Source organism: Lissotriton vulgaris, chromosome 5, assembly GCF_964263255.1.
Source record: "Lissotriton vulgaris chromosome 5, aLisVul1.2, whole genome shotgun sequence".
Lineage (NCBI taxonomy): Eukaryota > Metazoa > Chordata > Amphibia > Caudata > Salamandridae > Lissotriton > Lissotriton vulgaris.
In genome coordinates this window covers 1,149,606,147-1,149,622,069 of record NC_141693.1, presented here as the reverse complement: position 1 = coordinate 1,149,622,069, position 15,923 = coordinate 1,149,606,147, and the positions used below count along the sequence as shown (strand labels likewise).

The following is a 15,923-nucleotide window of genomic DNA, read 5'->3' as shown; positions in this document are numbered from 1 at the left end:
CTGTAAGGTAGGTTTTTTCTGCTAAACATCCTGTACAAATGAGGTGCATCACATTTCGGTTATCTGCAAAATTGGTATACAGGCCTTCTTTGCTTCGGTTCATATGTGCACCGTCAAATTTGTGCTATACTAGTGTCATAATTAGCTACAGGCTTTTATCATTCATGTCTATTATGAAAATTATACTGTTCTAGTATTATCACGCAGAGCTACAAAGGTAATGCTTATTCTGATGTATATGGGTCTTTTGGTGGGGAACATGCTGAATTCAGCAGCACTATATGGCAAATAACTTTACTAATCTCGGTTGAAGATAGGAAACCACTCATGACTTTGCAAATCATAAATATAGTGAAATGAGAGTAAACTAAAAAAAAAATACTTCTTTCGAAGGATGGGAAAGGACCTTGATCCATGTTCTGGAAACAACATTGTGTAACAACACTACCTTTTTCTTCATTGTCCACAAAAGGCCTCATGCAACGTAATGTAGCATAAACTGTAGCAGTGCTGCAGAACCCTGGTGCACTCCACTACCACAAAATCAGGTCTTGTGGCTCTAGTAAAAGCATTAAATACAGCTAATTGTTCTTGAAATTCCTGGTTCTGGGTTTAATGATTCAGTGTTATCTTTTGCCCTTATATAAGGATTTGCAGGTGATATCCGATTTGTCTGAGTGAAGTTGAATGTCAGTTTTGGTGGAATTTCTAGCTTGTCCACACTGGTTTTAAAACATGATTATTTGTTGTCTATTGCTGAATTCGCAATAATGATACAGTATGAATATCGTTGCAACTTATTTGGTCAATGCATTTGGCATCTCTTCTCCCTGTGTTGCTGGCGCTTTCGGTTACTGCCTTGTCTGCCTTCCAAAAAGAAAAGACCCGGTTAGTTGGCTGAAGGGATATTTCAAAATCTGTGGCCTGGTTTTTGACTGTTGGTAATTTTCCTTAATTTGCCATGCTAATCCTGCTTATTCAATTTCAGTCCACAGTCACAGAAACTAGACCCATCCTGGGCACATTTAAACACCCTAGTTACTGAACATTAAAATTTGGTATATCTGTTTACTGGTGTAGGGCTACTCAATGTAGGTATTAATAAAGACTTAGTTTTTCATGTCCGGTTATAGTTCACGGTCATAAAACATTTTTGCCAATTCTGTACTTCTTAGGAATTACAGTTACAAACTCTGAAAACTAAAACATAATTTTTTTTAAATTTCTTTTTAACTTGTATTCCATTACACACATTTCAGTTGATTCTTGTGGTGCTGGTGTTACAGTTGCTGCCTAACCGAACAGAATAGTCTTAATTTCCATTCTTGAAGTTAAGAAAAATATGCAAGGATGGAGATAGCCTTATTTCCAATGGCAGCAAAGGAATGGACTTCCATATAGTAACGACCTGAACTGAACAGATAAATTTGAAGTAGGGCACCACCAGAAAGGCGTACTGTTGCTCTGTAGCGTACAGGCAGGAAAATAAGGGCATTGTTTAGAAGCTGGGTAGTCTGGGGCCAACTGATGAAGGAATTGATATGCACATAGAACATGATCTTTTTCCTCAAACACGATGATGGTGCAAGCAGCAGCCTTCTGTATCCTTTGTGTTTTCAGGAGCAGGACTTTTGGGAGGCCAATTCAGAACGTATTGCAGTCATCAACAAAGGTGTTTTAGGTAGCACCCACTAAAATTATTGGAGGTTCCGTGATAGCAGAGTAAGAATCAGTATCAGCCTCTTTAAATGAAAAAAACTATTTTTTCCCCCCAAAGAGTTTTCTTGTGAAACAAGAGAGGCATCAGTATCCAAAATAAAGGCCAAGTTCTTAACTTTCTTCGCCAATTGAAACAAGGCTTGTTCGGAGCATTCCAATGAACAGTCGGAAAATGCTTCTATCTCCTGGCTAACATATCCTGTCATTTTTTTTATCTTTATACTATTCTAATTTTGCCCTCCGAAATTGGGTGGACTATACTGGATTATAATTCAATGTTTACGGCTATGGTTGTTAATTGTAAATTGAAACTAAAATTCATTAACGTGGGATATAGTTAATAATTTTAAACTCTTCTCGGGTGTTTGGGTCCTTTTCCTATATTGGGCACTATGAAGCCCCTGAGAGGTGATTATTTAATCCAAATCATCAAAAGTACTTTGGGTCATCTAAAGTGAAGTAAAGTATAGATCATTGTTAACTATTAATATTAAAAATATTAATATTTACTGACCTATAAAAAAATGAACCCATCAAGAGCAATAATATTTTCCTGTACAAAGGGAGATTATTTGCTAGAATTTGAAGGGAAAATCAAGATAAAATATTTTCCATTATTACTTTCTATTGGCTTATGATGATGACATTAACTAGGATTCAGTATCTTCATGCTAAGTTTAAGTGTTGATCAGAGACCTGAAAAAGGTAAGGATAATTGTAGGTGTTTGTGAATGGGGTGGGGGTAGGCACAATTAGGTGTATTACCTACATGTGGCCAAGCATTCAACTTGGTAAATGTATTCCCTATTATACTCCCTATTGGTGGCGGGGAATTAAAAGGTGTTAGTACCCTAGGAAATGCAGTTAATCAAAGAGTGCTGGGCAAAGGTTAAACCCTTGGTACGTGGTTCCTGAAATAGCTCAATATCACAGGTTAGCGAGACAAGTAGGGCCTGATTTACAGTTTGTTGTGCACTTACTTTATCACAAACGTGACGGATTTGCCATTTCCCTTATTACAAGTGCATTATATCCTGTGGCACTTGTAATATGGAGGCCGGGATATTCATCAACTTTGTTATGGAATAACCCATCCACCAAACTCTAAATCCAGTCCTTAATGTCATAATACACTTATACCAACCAGATGATTTGTATCAACTCGTATAGACCAGCCTTACGTATTTGAAAAACACATAAAAGGTAGGAGAAATGGAAAACCTTTAATATACACGTCAGCAAATTAGCGGTAAATGTATAAGTGAAAAAAGCGTAATTGTTGCTCAGAGGGATTCATACAAAACATTAAAAGAAACAACACACTAATCTTGATTTCTATCAAAAGTTTTCAGATTATGAAACACATTTAGTTCAGGAAGGGAGACATGGAGAGACTAATGTCATACCTCCATGTACTTGTAGGATACTAACTAGTCATCTAAGACTGAGTACCTGGCTTCCAAGTCAGTAGGAAGCCCGTGCCACATGCTTTCAATTTCGAGGAGGCTCAACCAAGTCACTAGCATCTAGTACAAACTGTGATATTTCAAGTATAGTTGACTTACTCGGCCTAGGGAGTTTAGAACACTCTGTACAGAAGTGTGCTAGTTATAGAAAGCTTTGTGGGGTGAAAAATGTAATTAAGTTATAACTATAACTTTAGAATTTGCAATGTTTGAGTAGTTTAATTTTGTTTATTATCTAAAATTATTAATAAAGTTTTCCTAAGGTTTTTGTAGTTTGAATTCTTTTGGTATACAAATAATAAAATACATTTTCCTAGCTATATCTTAGCTTCAATCTTTGTATTTTTTTTCATTGTATTCTTTTACTTTTGATAAATTGGTTTCTAAGTATATACTGTTTATTTTACAGTAAAGTGGAGTACAGCATAGTGGCAAAGAGTAAAGTGGCATACAGTAGAGTGGGGTAGAGTGACGTTGACTAGAGTGAAGTTAGGTAGAGTGGAATGGAGTACAATAGAGTGGCGTAGAGTAATGGTGAACAGTAGAGTGGTTTAGAGTAAAGTGGTGTAAAGTAGAATGGAGTCAGGTGGCATACAGTAGAGTGGTTTAGAGTGAAGTGGCATAGAGCAGAGTGGTGCACAGTAGAGTGGGGCACAGGAGAGTGTTGTAGCAGAGTGAAGTGGCATAGAGTAGAGTGGCCTAAAATAGAGTATTTACAACAAGGGGTGGTGAGGGACAGAGTCTCTGAATTAAGCAGAAAGCTCTCACCCAGTCAAGAGATCAGGGCTAGGTCCAACACTGTTTTTTAGCTCACTGCACCATCCCAGTTTCAGAACCTGGCTGTATGCAAATTAGTCTGTTCCTGTCCCAGTGCATGATGGGAACAGGGCAAACCAAACTACAAAAGCCAATTCTTACACTGGGAAGGAAACAAGCTCCCGGGGACCGGTTTCTGGCATTACAGCCGTCTTCGGCCCGGTTTGCTTGAATCCTGATGGTGCAATGAGCAAGGGTCTCACATCTGAGATAAATAACGGTGATGGATCAAGCCCTGATCTTTGGACTGGGTAAGAGTGGTCTGCTTAATTCAGACACTCTGTTCATCACCACCCCCTTTTCTGAATCGTTTTTGGCCACTATAGGTGTGGCAGGGTATACTCAGACATGAGTCCCTTTCTCACTGCTCCATCAGGATTCAAACAAGCCGGGCCGAAGACGGCTGAAATGCCAGAAACCGGTCCCCGGTAGCTTGTCTCCTTTCTGGTGAAGAATTGGCTTGGTAGTTTAGTCTGCCCTGTTCCCATGATGCACTGGGCCAGGGACAGACTGATTTGCATATAGCCAGGTTCTGAGCTGGGATGGGGCAGTGAGATAAATAACGGTGATGGATCAAGCCCTGATCTTTGGACTGGGTAAGAGTGGTCTGCTTAATTCAGACACTCTGTTCATCACCACCCCCTTTTCTGAATCTAAAATAGAGTGGCATACATTAGAGTGTTCTGGAGTGTGGTGGGGTAGATTAGAGTGGTGTAGAGTGAAATGGGATAGAGTGAAGTGGGGTAGAATAGAGTGTTGTAGAGTAGAGGGACGTAGAGTGGTATAGAGTGGAGGAGCATGGAGTAGAGTAGAGTGGCATGGAGTGGCATACAGTGCAGTGGGGTCGAGTAAAGTGGCGAAAAATACAGAGGCGTAGAGTGAAGTGGAATACAGTGAAGCAGGATACAGTGAAGTGGGGTACAGTGTGGTACAGTAGAGTGGCAAATAGTACAATGGTGTACAGTGAAGTGGAGTAGAGTGGCATACAGTAGAGTGGCATCCAGTGAAGTGGGGTAGAGTGAAGTGGGGTAGAATATATTGCAGTGGTGTAGATTGCAGTGGTGTAGAATGCAGTGGTGGAGATTAGAGTGGCGGAGAGTGCAGTGGTGCAGAGTAGAGTGCAGTGGTGTAGGGAGCAGTGGCATAGAGTGGAGTAGAGCACAGTAGAGTGGCATAGAGTAGAGTGTTGTAGCGTAGCATGGCGTCAACTAGAGTGGTTTGGAGTGAATTGGGGTAGAGTGAGGTGGGATAGAGTAAATTGGCATTTAGTGTAGTGGTGTAGAGTAGAATGCAGCGGCATATATTGCAGTATTGTAGAGTGAAGTAGAGTACAGTGGAGTAGAGTGGCATACAGTGGAGTGGAGTAGAGTGGCTTTGAGTGGCAAAAAATAAAGTTGCATAGTAGAGTGGTGTAGAGTAAAGTGGCATAGAATGGAGTGGCTTACACTGCAGTGTTGCAGAGTAAAGTGCAGCAATGCAGAAATCAGTGGCGTAGAGTACAGTGGAGCAGAGTAGCATTGAGTGGAGTAAAGTGGCTTGGAATAGCATCGAGTAGAGCAGCATAAAGTGAAGTTCATTATGGTAAGTGCGGCTGAGTACGGTGATGTATAGTTGTGTAGAGTAAATGGCATAGAGTGGAGTGAAACAGAATGAAGTGGGGTACAGTGAAGTGAGGTAGACGGAAGTGGCACAGATTACGAGGCGTACAGTAGAGAGGTGTACATTAGACGGTCATAGACTGAAGTAGGGTAGAGTGAAGGGAGGTAGACTAGAGTGGTATAGATTAGAGTGGTGGTATACATTAGAGTGAACCAGAGTGGATTGCAATTGGGTAGAGTAGAGTGGGGTAGAGTAGAGTGGTGCATAGTAGAATGCAGTGGAGTAGAGCGGGGTAGTATAAAGGGGAGTCGAGTAGAGTGGTGCACAGTGAAGTGGGGTCAAGTAGAGTGGGGAAGAGTTGAGTCGTGTACAGTACTGTGGTGTAAAGTGGAGTCGGGTACAGTGATGTAGAGTAGAGTGAAGTGGGATAGGCATGAGTGGGTTAGAATAGTTTAGGGTAGAGTTGAGTGTGGTAGAGTGAAGCAGGGAAGAGTAGAGTGGGGTAGAGTAAAGTGGAGAAGAGTAGAATTGAGTAGAGTAGGGTGGCGTAGAGTAAAGTGGGGTAGAGTCTAGAGTGGTGTTGAGTGCAGTGGTGCAGAGTAGGTAGCAGTTGGGTAGATTGCAGTGGCTTAGAGTGGTATAGAGTACAATGGAGTAGAGTGGTGTATAGTTGAGTGGAGTATAGTGTCTTGGAGTGGTGTAAAATAGAGTTGCATAGAGTAGAGTGGCGTTGAGTAGAGTGTAGAGCAGAGTGACTGAGAGTGCAGTGGTGCAGAATAGAGTAAACTGGTATAGAGAGCAGTGGCATAGAGTGGAGTAGAGTACAATGGAGTGGAGTGGAGTAGAGTGTCTTGGAGTGGTGTAGAGTAGAGTGGCGTAGCGTAGAATGCCATAGAGTGAAGTGGGTTTGAGCAGAGCGATGTACAAAAGAGTTGTGTATAGTGAGGTAGGGTAAAGTGAAGTGAGGTAGAGCAGAGTGTCATAGAGCAGAGTGGTGTAGAGTGCAGTGGTGCAGAGTAGAGTGCAGTGGCATAGATTATAGTGGTGTTGAGTGGAGTAAAGTACAGTTGAGTAGAGTAGCTTGGAGAGGTGTAAAGTATGGTGGCACAGAGTAGAATGGGGTAGAGTGCAATAGCATAGATTGCAGATGTGCAGAGTGGAGTAGAGTACAGTGAAGCAGTGTGGCATACAATGGAGTGGTGTAGAGTGGCTTGGAGTAGAGTGGCAGAGAGCTGAGCGGCATATAGTAGAGTGGTGTAGAATAGTGTGTGGTAGAGTAAAGGGTGCAGTGAAGCGGGGTAGAGTGAAGTGGTGTCCAGTGCAGTGGCGTACACTAGAGTGGTGAACAGTAAAGTGAGGTAGGGTGAAGTGGGGTAGAGTTAAGTGGACTAGAGTAGAGTGGCATAGAGTGAAGAGGGGTACAGTGAAGTGAGGTTGAGTAGAGTGGCGTACAATAGAGTGGAGTGGAGTAGAGTACAGTGGTGGAGAATAGATTGACGCAGAATGAAGTGGGTTAGTGGCCTAGATTAGATTTGGTGTAGAGTGAAGTAGGGTTGAGTGTCATGGCGTACAGTGGAGTGTAAGAATTTTTTCACAGACCTGGTGCTAAATGGTCTGAACAGAGTTTTATTAAATTTGGCAGGGATATGCATTATGTGTGGAATGGGTGTGTTTTGATATTTTATATAAATGTATTAGCTTTAAAGCTATAAGGCCAAAAACGTACTGATCTATAGGGCAACGGTATACGATAGTACTTTTGAAGTATACCGCAGTACATGTCAAAGACAAAACACAATACTATTGGTTAATGTCAGTCCTTACAAAATTAAAAGGCAGCCATATTGTTTATTCAGCATTTTCAGTTTGTTCTAAAATGTAAAATCTAAATTGGTGTATTTTACATGTATAGGAACACATGAGGCACTTTAGCAAACTCAGTAAAGGAAGGGGAAATTGTTTTTAATGTTTACTGTATTCTAAAACTGTTGTGGTGTTCAGCGGTGCTCTTGCAAAAGTATCAAGAAAGTAGAGTAGTACCTATAGTAATAAAAAAAAAAAGATGTATGTGACGAAAGACACTATACAACATGCCAATCAACTCCAGTGAAGTGGGGCAGATTAGTGGTGTAGAGCCTCATGGCATAGAGTGTAGTGACCGAGAATGTCATGGGGTAGAGTCAAGTGTGGTAGCGTGGAGTGGCATAGAGTGGAGTTGCGAACAGTGTTGAGGTGTAAAGTGAATTGGGTTAGACTGGAGTAGTGTACAGAGTCGTGGCATACACTGGAGTGGTGCACAGTGCTGTGCATAGTCTCTTGGTGTAGAGTCTTGTGGTGCAGAGTGAATGGGGTAGAGTATAGTTGCGTAGAGTGGAATGGGGCGGAGTACAGTGGCATGAAGTGCAGTGCTGCAAAGTAGAGCGCAGTGGAATAGAGAGCAGTGGCAGAGCGTTGAGCAGAGTGACATATAGTGTTATGGAGTTGAGTGGAGTAGAGGGAGTTGGATTGGCATAGTGTAGAGTATAGTGGTGTACAGTAGTATGGCTTAGAGTACAGTGACATACAGTCGAGTGGGGTAGAGTGATGTGAGGTGGAGCACAGTGGCATAGTGGAGTACTGTACAATTTCGACACATGGAGTGAAGTAGAGCGCCATAGTTTAGAGGGCTGTGGGGTAGACTGGGTTGGGCTATAGTATCAAGTCGTACACTAGAGTGGCATACAGTTTCATAACATAGAGTCTTGTGGTGTTGAGTTTTGTGGCATAGAGTGGAGTGGGGTAGAATAGAGTGGTCTAGAGCGAAGTGGGTTAGAGTAGAGTGGCATATAGTTGCATAGAGTGAAGTGGAGTAGAGAACAGTGGCGTAGAGTGCAGGGTAGAGTGCAGTGGCATACAGGACAGTGGTGTTCAGTTGAGTAGAGCAGAGAGGTGTTGAGTGGAATAGAGCACATTGGAGTGGCGTAGAGTTGCATAGAGTGAAGTGTTGCATAGAGTGAAGTGAGGTTGAATGATGTGGGCTAGAGTAGAGTGGCATGGAGTGAAGTGGGCTAAAGTGAAGTGGCGTAGAGTGGAGTAGCATAGAGTGAAGTGGGGTAGAATAGAGTGGTGTAGAGGGAAGGGGGTTAGAGTAAAGTGGCTTAGAGTACAGTTGCACAGAGTGAAGTGGGGTAGTGTACAGTGGCATTTAGTGCAAGGTAGAGTGCAGTGGCATACAGCACAGTGGAGTATAGAAGAGTGGAGCAGAGTGGTGTAGAATGGAGTGCCTTATAGTGGCATAGATAGAGTGGCATACAGTGAAGTGAAGTAGAATGTAGTTGGGTAGAATAGAGGGGCGAAAGTAGAAGGTATAGAGTGAAGTGGGGTAGAGTGAAGTGGTGTATATTCTTGTGGTATAGAATGGAGCGGCATAGAGTGAAGTGGGGGTTGAATAGAGTGGTGTAGCATGAAGTGTGTTATGGAAGAGTGGCATAGAGTGCAGTGGTGCAGGGTAGAGTACAAAGACATACAGTGCAGTGGTGTACAGTGGACTAGAGCAGAGTGAAGCAGAGTTGTGTGTCGTGGAGTGCCTTGGAGTGCGTAGAGTAGAGTGGTGTAGAATAGTATGGTGTAAAGCGCAGCAGCATATAGTGAAGTGGTACAGAATGAACTGGGGTAGAATAGAGTGGCGTAGAGTAGAGTTGCAAACAAAATCCCAGGCACGTGGAGGGGAGGCCTTTATCTTTGGAAGAACACAACTTCTGCCCAATCACAACATCTAATCCTGTTCACCAACATGTGGATGTATCCGAGGTCCCATTCTGTTGTGCTCCTGAATGCTCTTTTTTCAGTTGATCACATAAGGTCTGGCAACAGCTGCACTATCAAGCCAGACCTAAAAAAGGAGGCTAAACACTTACTGGGATAACATCGTGCTTAAGTGATGCGCACCAGATGAAGCTACTTACAAGTAGCATTAATACTATTAAAAAGAGAAAGATATATCAGGATTACTGGATTCTCAAGACTTCAAAGTAAGGGCTCAGTGAGCAAGCAAAGCTGTCTTACCAAGGTATTATGAAGTGACTGTCTCCAGAAACAGGGGTGCTCGGTAGTCACTGTTGAGCCCGCATGTGCAACAGGATGGTGATCAGAGCTCAAAGAGAGAGGGGGCGCTTATGGGAGTAAGTCACTTTGTGGAGCTGGTCAGCAATTATGAGACAAGTGGGTGAATTTGATAGACCACCCATCTGTGTGTACAAGGACCCCGAAGAATACCTTAAGAGGCAAAAAGTGGCCGTGCAGAAGACAAGGAATGGTGTTTGATTACACACATATGATTGAACCTCAGTAGGTTATACATAATAGGTAGAACAAATTGATGAAAAATAAGTTGAGAGGAAAGGTCCATCTATGAGGGCTAATGTAAGCCTGATATTAGGATTATATATGGACTGGGCATAATATTTTACAAAACAATTGTGATCTACGTGAATCAACTGCCAAAAACTAGCGCTTCTTGTACGCATTTGACAGAAGATGGCTGCAGCTTCTCTCCTGTCAGTGCAGAAGGAGGATGATATTTTTGGGCAACATCCTGATTTATTTTCATGCACTGTCACTGAATTAGTACCCAAACTTGTGAAAGATAGTTAAAAATATTTAATTTTTTGGACCGGACTTTCTACTGAACGTAAATATTACGTTTTATTTCAAAGTTATTGCTGACCAGGTTAGCCAAATTTGTTATGGCCGTACAGCAAGTTAGTTATAGATGACAATGATTGAGATAGAAACAGTAATTCTCTGGGATTTAGAAATGCCATTGACATATTGCCATAGATAAACCTGTGGCCAGTCTGGCACTGAGAATTTTGTCAGCTTATGGTTGAGGTGATACGCTAGCGCGTAAAAAGTTGGATTTGCACTATGGAATAATATCTGCAAAATTGCTTCATTTTACAAGAGAGGAGGTGTCCAGCTGGCCCTTACATGCTTTGTTCATAGTATTAAATTGAAGGAACCAGGTCCATGTGTTTTTGTCAATGACCTTCCAGTGTGTTTAAACTTAGTCTTGCTCCCTTTACGCGGGTGCTGTTAAAGATGGTGCAAACATTAAAAACAAGCCACTCAAGTGAAGGAGGTCACACTCCTTCTCGAAAGCCAGCCAGATGTCATCCGCGGGAAGAGCTACAATATTAGTGACAAATGGTGATGCAGTGTTTAGTAAAGCGAGATGGCTTATTTTCCTTTTTATCTGGAAATCTCCCTGTGAAATAAAATATTTAACTCCTCTATTTAAGGAAGCCCCAAAACTCGATTGTATTACTTTGGGGATAACAGTGCTTCTTTATATATCAACCAGGGTTGGTAAAGCGCACTACTCACATGTTATGGTCTCAAGGAGCTGGGGGGGGGTGGGGTGTATGTAGCTCTGTTGGGGTCATTGAGGTATTTCCTGAATTGGTGCAGTCTTCGGGCTTAGCCTGAGGTGGAGGTCGTTCCAGGTCTTGGCTTATAGGTCAGCTCTACAAAGCTTTTTTTATATTTTGTTAACAAGCCTGATTTATCTTATTAAAATTTAGATTTGAGGAAATTGCTCATTTGTGCCATTATGGGTCAGAAGGTAGGAAAAAAGGATCTGGCAGGAAAGAGCTTTAAGGGCAGAAATCCAATGGTGAGGCTGTACCTCTTAGTGACTGAGGCTGGCTGTGCAGTGACATTGCTGCAGGGTAAGAAGGCCATATTATAACAGGACTAAAGCTGGGAATGTAGCTGATAAGCACATGAAACATCCAATTTTAGTCACTTGTAAATAGCAGCACCAAATTAACAACTTGAATTAATCAATGTACAACAGGAAATGAACTGGAAAACTCTTACATAATCCCAGCCCCCTGATATACCTCCGTAAAAAAATGGTTGTCTAGAGATTTTCACATTTGATTTGTGTTTTTCGATCATTAGAGAAGTAGTTTAGCTTGGGTAGACATTGCTGATCAGGGCCAGAATATTTCTGGACAACTTTTTTAAAAATGGCAGATGTGTTGCAGTAATTATGTACATTTTCAGGAACCATGAGACCTATATACTTCATTTTGGTGTCAAAACACAACATTCAGAATTTCTTGATTTTTGATGCTTCACTCACTAGCTGGTTCAGGGTGGTATGGTGTTCATCGTCTGTTCTGCCTCCATGCAGAGGCCTCCTCTCACTCACTGAATGCCGGTGTCCAGCGAGGCCCTCCTTGTGCAGCCGCTGCATTGGCCACTCAAACGAGAAAGCCCCGCCGACGTCTTTTTGTGCCAGTTTGTGTATTATCTGGCACCACTGTGCTAACCAAGTTGCTGTATACACAAAGGAGTTTCACTTGGTGGAGATGCTTGCCTTCAACTCTGGAGTGACAAGTTGTTGAACAGCAGCGTTTCAAGTAAGGCACAGGGTGGCACTGTAATTGGGCTTGAAATGAAAGCAGACGTTGTGGGATACAGCGGGTGTCATTTCACTGGAGGCCCCATCCTCTACAAAACTCGTCACAAGCACATTTTTCCTCTCTCAAGATGTTCCATTCCAGCTGCCATGAATGCTCAGTAAGCGCCTAGGGCGGAGAGCTGCGCAGTAAGAAGACAGGCCGGTTCTGTTGGTTACCTCTGCCACTGCACAACTCGCCCGTAAACATTACATTAGGGTAAATCAGTATCCATACACTGATTGGGAACGCTAGCAGGCGGGCTGTACCACTAACATTCACTGACATGGCAAGCAAACAGGTGAGCTGTACCAAGAACCTTACACTGAAGGGGGAAGCATACCACCTAAAGGGGTCCACTTCTTTTCAGAACCTACCAAAGGTCATCTTCAATAGGCAGTGGACCACAAAAAACGTAAAGCCATTAGCTGCATTTAGTAACTTACATTGTGAAGACCTTGTATCTGTGGGGGTTGAGCATGTAATAGGATCCCTGGCCACCTGTAAGTGGATGCTTGTTTTATTAGCTGTGGGTAGTGCACATCTACTGCATATCTGGATACTTCCAATGGACATGTTAGTGTGGTGGCTAAGTCCCAACAGGACAACTTGCTCTCACTCACTCGCTTGCTTGTCTGCCCACTGCTGGCCTCCGCTGCACTCCCTGGGGAACCCTGTGTGGTTGCTTGTCTGAACACGGAGTGGTGTTCCTGGAAACGGTAGGAGGATGGCAGACAGGAACAATTTAAATGGTCTGCCAAGAACCGGAGTGAAATGCAGCCGCCATGCTCCTCCATGTCGACAGTATCCGGTCGGAAGGGAAGAGCCATTGAATCTTGTTCCACTGCATATGCTGAGCATATTTTAAAAGTAAAAAGCGACTTGAAGACCAATATTGTATTTGTTACTTTTAGTTAGTCGGTGTCATGGGAGGAGTATGTCATACTTTTGGGTGTTTTACAGCTCTTACTGGCACTGAAGCTTGTTGTCACCTGTCCATCATTACTTGCCACGTCTTATGGTCCCAGTTACCAGTGAAAGGTGTGTGTGCAAACCTTGATTTTCAAGCGTTTTTGAAGAGCAGGTGGTTTGTCTGACTATTGAGGCTGGACTGACAGAGTTCCAGTTCCTGTTTGGCCTGCCTGCTGTGCACCGAATCATCTACTCCTGTGCTGGTGGACTCTCTGTGTGGGCCAGATAAGGCTCATGGACGGTGGCTGGTGTGCGGGACAGCAGCATATTCAGAATTTCCAAGTCCTTCTGTAATAATCATTGCACGCGTTTCAGGTAGCTTTACATTGTGTCCTGAATCCCACCAGCAGCCAATGGGGTGCCTAATGGAGCCAACTTTGGCTAAATACTAGAAAATGTCGGAGCGAGCTACAAGAGACTGCATTTCCCAGAATGCAAGGGGCGAACCTTGCCTGAGAGGGCAGCGGTGTGCTCCCACATCCTGTTGTCTACTTAAAGTACTCCTGTGATGAGCTCACGAGCTCGTGGATGAAGCACCTGCGTGCCAGTGAGAGGTACCGGACCTGATATAATGTTTGTCAGCCTCCTCCGCAAACCCCAAAATACAAGACTATATTCTATACTGATGACTGTTAATAAACCAGAAACACATGTCAAAAAATTTGCGCCAACTTTAGGGAAATATTTGAAAATATCGGAGCAAGCTACAAGAGACTGCATTTCCCAGAATGTCAGGGGCGAACCTTGCCTGAGAGGTCAGCTGTGTGCTCCCACATCCTGTTGTCAACATTTTACATGTGTAGCTTTCAATAGGGACACAATAGAAATATGGAGTTTAGGTTCTTTTAACTCAGAATTTATTAACACACCTTTTGGTTTTGGTGGTTTTTAAATTCTGTGTTTGAAAATGTCACTTTTAGATGTAGGCATTGTCTTACTTTACCATTCTGTGTGCTTCTGGCTGTTTGTGTATTCAGCATCTGGTGATGGAGTGACAGGAGCTAGGAATGAGCATTCACTTTAGACAGGCACTGGAGGGTTGAGGTGTTCCCTACCTTGCCTGGGTGACTCATTGCTAGGCTGAAATGACCTGGTCTGCATTTAGAGTGGTGGGAGGAGTTTCGCTTGAACCTGAATAGGCTGTGTCTCCTTTTTACAATGCTGTCTCTGACCCCTGTGGTCATGTGCACCAGGAAGGACAGGACTGGTTTGGATTGGGTTCAGAGACTCTGGCCACAAAGAGAACAATGACAAAATGGGGTATAAATACTAGACCTAAAACCCCAGGCCTTTAGATTTCTTCAAGAAACAAGAGGACCCGGCCAAGAAGAAGAGCGCTGTGTGAGGAGCACTACCTTTTCGGTGTGAGGGGTGGGTTGGCCTGCAGTTGCTGCTTCTGTCTTTGGTGGACTGACTCTTTTTACCATGCTGTGGTATCCTTCTTGTGAAGAATCTCCAAGGGCTTGTGTGTGCTTGCCTCCAGTCGGAACTCTCATGGAGATAAAACACTTCACCTGATCCTTGCCGGATTACACAGGAACCTGCCTAAACTGAGGGCTGAAGAGCTGCGTGAAGAGCGCTGTCCCTTCAGTGTGAGGAATGGGTTTGCCTGAAGTTGGTGCTTCTTCAGTTGATTCACTTGTCTATTCTTCACCTTTTGTTTACAAAAATAAGTTGAAAGCGCGTGAGGAGCACTGTTAGTACGGCGCGTAGAGAGCACCGTTTATAGATCCTTTATGACAGCGAGTGTGAGTGCTGACCTCTGGCCCAGATACCACACCTAGATGCACAAGGGCTTCCCCCCAGCCGGAGAGAGGAACTGTGGCTGAAAAAAGTGTCCGGCAAAGCCCCATGGCACTCGCTGAGCCGAGAGTGGGGTGGGCCAGGAAGAAGAGCGTGCCCAACCGCTGCGCAAGTAACCGAGAGCCGACTGCCCTTAGGAGCGATGCTGGGCAACCAAGGACACAGCCCAGATCGGAGGAGTCCCGGGCTATGTCATGTGGTCGTGGGTCAGGAGCGGACCTCATGTGTCATGCTGGTCCTGCTGTGCTCCCTTTCTGGTGCCTCAACTTCAGCTCTGTACGGGGCGCACTCCCTACCCCCGAAGGCCATGGGAGGCCAACGGTGAGCAACTGTACTGTCACTTGAAGCCGGATTGCAGTGCTACACGCCACCCGATGTTTGTGATACAAAAAGGCCGGTCCTGTGCCTATGGGGTCCATGTGGCGTTGGCTGCTGATCCCAGCTACATCAAGGGCAGTTTGCACCCACTGTAGCTGCACTGTGCAACGGCGGACAGCTGCCTATCCAGCCCTGACTTGCAGAAGAGGTCCCAATGTGGCGGCTGCACCGCGAGGTCATGGGCAGCCAGCTCCTGTTGCAAGGGGAGGGCTTCCCACCAAACGTGGCAGTGAGGGTGCCTCACCTCCCCCTAATAGGTGATTCACATGTTTGGGGGCATTTCTGAATCTTGTGGCCTTTGTGGGGTGAGCCCAGGACGGCCCCAGCCCCCCATCGAGAACTGACCGCATAAAGGCCGCAGCATTTACACCTAGCCAACTAGAAATTACATCTCCACCCTAAACAAAGGCATTTTTCATAGCCTAAGGTTATGAGGAAGGTTTATTTTATGAATGCAATTTGCCTATAATTTATGTGATTATGGTGATATCAAATGATGTATGTATTTCTGCCCGAACCTAACTACTGCATGTCCATCCCAAACCTCCTGTCATTTTATGGTTTGTGAGCACTGGGTGTCCAGTGTCATTTCAGGACCTAAATAATGTGGATAGTGATGATGTAGGATGTGTTCATGGCATGTGCACCTTATGAGTAGTTGCTATAAGGTACTCATTTTTGTGTTTATGATCATTGCCTTATGGCAAAGTGAGTTATGATCTTT

The 15,923-nt window shown here is 43.8% G+C and overlaps 1 protein-coding gene across 1 annotated transcript in view; it reads left to right on the top strand.

The window, feature by feature from the left end:
- HSPA12A (heat shock protein family A (Hsp70) member 12A) overlaps positions 1–15,923 on the top strand; it is a 420,841-nt gene that overhangs the window by 144,713 nt on the left and 260,205 nt on the right. The window lies entirely within an intron of this gene.